A 3327-nucleotide genomic window follows, 5' to 3' on the forward strand; every position below is an offset into this window, starting at 1 on the left:
AAAGTATTATATTGGACATTCCATACACGGTTAGATTTAAAGGAAGCGAGAGCGATGCAAGGGACGAAAAATTAATGTATTGCACGTGCTTCGTTTGACTTGTAAAAGAAAAAATTAGTAAAGTATTTTATTGGATATTTCTTACAATGTTAGATTTTAAGGAAAAGAGAGCGATGCAAGGAATACAAAATTAATGTGCTGCATGTGCTTGGTTTTAAATATACTATTAGTTGTGAAAAGAAGCCCCTTGGCCATGGTTGGGTTGACGGGAAAAAAAAAATAACGAAACTCTAATAACTACTAGGAGACGGACCTCGCAGGTAGGTGAATAGAATTCTTTTTATTTTTTGGTTTTCCCCGGTGTTGGGTACCCATATACTATTAGTTGTGAAAAGAAGCACCTGCGGATTGGGAACTGCAGGTACGAGACCGCAGATGCGGATTTGGTCGCAGGAGCGAAGGGTATGACCGCACCTGTGATCCCCCAGAGGCTTGGGGCGCAGGTGCGGGAGCTGGCGTTTAAGTGACTTTTCGCATGTGCGCACCTCGGACCGCAGGTGCGAGTTCGCATGTGCGTGTAATTATCCATAGATGCAAAAAGGGCTGGGCAAAAACTATAAAAGCTTCCCTTCGCGATTTTCAGTCTTATTTCACCATTTGTGTTCGAACTTGGATCTTTTTTAGAGGAATTGAAGAGGGATTCGAGGGGTAATACTTGGAGGTAAGGTTTTTGAACTTAATACTCGATTCTATGGCAATTTCTTACTGATTAGACATGCAATTTGTAGGATTTAAGGGTTAAAATTGAGGGATTAGGGCTTAAAATTGGAGAGTTTAAATTGGGGATTTGAGGGACCATTTGAGGTCCGATTTCGATGTTCTTGGTATGTATAGACTCGTGGGAGGATAAGGATTCTAGTGATGTGATTTTTATCAAATTTCGAGGCGTGGGCCCGGGGGTCGGGTTTGGCCATTTTCGGGATTTTTGAGATAACTTGATTATTTTCACTTGAGCTTTGTTCCTTTGGCATGTATTGATGTTATGATACTGATTTTGGTTAGATTCGGAGCATTTGGAGGCCGATTCGAGGAGCAAAGGCATCGCGAAGTAGGATTTTTGGCTTGATTGAGGTAAGTAACGCTTCCAAACTTAGTTCTGAAGGTTCGAAACCCCGAACTATGTGTTATATGATGGTATTGAGGTGACGCACATGCCAAGTGATGGGCGTGCGGGTGTGCACTATGAGAATTGTTACCAGGTTCATTCCATGGCACCGATTAGTGATTTTATCTTGTTGATATCTGTGTTTATTCATGTGATGAAGTAAGTGGACTGTAAATCATACTACTCATCATGCTAGGGCTTTACGTCGATACTGTTGAGACCCGAGGGGACATTTTTTGCTGTCATCTCATTTCCTTCATAGATATTTTGTATTCAGTCTTGTTCATGCATATCATATCATATCATGTCTCAGTTATTATTATTTGGCACATCATATCATTGTTTCGGGCTAGTTCATGGCATTGTGAGCCCCCATGTGTGAGATTAGAGAGTGATGACTGAGTGAGGCCGAGAGCCTGACTATGAGTGACAGTTATGGGATCGGGCTGCACGCCGCAGTGGTTTATTGATATATGCCTTCGTTGGCTGGTTATAGCGCTTGGGCTGAAAGGAACCCCTCCGGAGTCTTTACACCCCCAATGAGTGCAGTTGATATTATTGAGGGATGGATCTTCCCTGGACATGGATCTTGTTCGAAGTACTTATATCTGGAGATGGATCCTCTGCATGAGGCTGGATTGGCCTGTTCCTCGGTACTAGAGGCTGATGGTCTGTGATGTGTATATATTTCGATATGGATCTTCCTTGGGCCTTGTGAGCCATATACAGTACCGAGTGGTTGTGAGGTTGTTATTATTATTATTAGGAGATGGATCTTCTCCATAGGCTGGATTGGCCTTCCTTAGTACTGAGTGACTGCTGTCAGAGATGTATATATATTACGGGATGGATCTTCCCTGGGCCGTACGGGCCATATACAGTACTGAGTGGACGAGCATTGAGTTATTAGGCACATGAGGTACTTGGCATAGTGCATTTCATACAGCATGTGCATTGCCATGTAGATATAGTAGAGTTATACTTCTTTACCATGTCGTTCTGTTGTATTTCACTGTTATGAACTGTTTAGTTAACTGAAAGCATGTCTATGTTTCTGTACGATATTCTATTATCTTTTGATGAGGTTGAGTTCGTCACTACCTCTCAGTCCATAGTTTATGCTTGTTAGTTACTGAGTTGGTGTACTCACGTTACCCCCTACACCTTGTGTGTAGATCCAGGTACCTTTGGTCCCAGTTGCAGTCGTTGATCGAGATCGCAGGCTGCAGAGTTGTTAAGGTATCTGCATGGCGTTCGCAGACCTTGGTTCTCCTTCTCATTTCCAGTTGTATTTCTGTTGGTTCTTGGACATATTAGTAGACTATGTATTTACCTTAGACGCTCATGATCTCAGTGACACCGTGGTTTTGGGACGACTGTATTGTAATATAAATCTTTTTTTTATGTCTTAAACGATTTGTTTCAAAAATGATGAATGTTTTCCGCAAATGGTTTTCAATATTTACACTGTCGAATAGGATTGCGTTGGTTTGAGGCTGGCCTAGTTCCATGATAGGCGCCATCACGATGGGTTGAGTTTTGGGTCATGACAGTTTGACTTGTATAAAGGAAAATTAATAAAGTTTTTTGTTGGACATTGCTTACACTATTAGATTATAAGGAAGCGAGAGCGATGCAAGTGACGAAAAATTAATTTGTTGCACATGCTTGGTTTGACTTGTATAAGAGAAAATTAATAAAAAATTTTGTTGGACATTCCTTACAAAGTTAGATTATTTTGGGAAAAAATAACCAGGCAATATTTAAGAAATAAATACAAAATCATAGCAGTAATTATTGATTATCATTTCTGGCAATTAAATATTAATATGTTATAGCAGCTTCCAACAGCGGAACCTTCTCTTTGCCGAGATTCATGCTTATTTCAGTCCTTAATTGCATGTATTTTTCGATCATTATTAGTTCGTTAATATTTTTTATTTTATAAACAAATATTTTACTTTTTATTGAAGTAATCATAATATCACCAGTACATTACTAATTTATAAGCAGTGGAAGATAGAGATTTAGGGCCCACTTTATGATAGATAAAAACAGGATTAAGAAAATGTATAGTATCAATCTGATAGGTATAATAATGGTTCATTTTATTTGAAGTACTTTTTCCAAATGAAACTATCAATGTATTTGAAGAATTATAT

At 39.3% G+C, this 3327-nt stretch overlaps 1 long non-coding RNA gene across 1 annotated transcript; it reads left to right on the forward strand.

The window, feature by feature from the left end:
• Positions 276 to 2790, forward strand: LOC109226313. The gene is made up of 3 exons (XR_002068028.1): positions 276 to 721; positions 1063 to 1131; positions 2341 to 2790. It is a non-coding gene; the product is annotated as an uncharacterized LOC109226313 (long non-coding RNA).

The sequence above is a fragment of the Nicotiana attenuata genome, chromosome 5, assembly GCF_001879085.1.
Source record: "Nicotiana attenuata strain UT chromosome 5, NIATTr2, whole genome shotgun sequence".
Lineage (NCBI taxonomy): Eukaryota > Viridiplantae > Streptophyta > Magnoliopsida > Solanales > Solanaceae > Nicotiana > Nicotiana attenuata.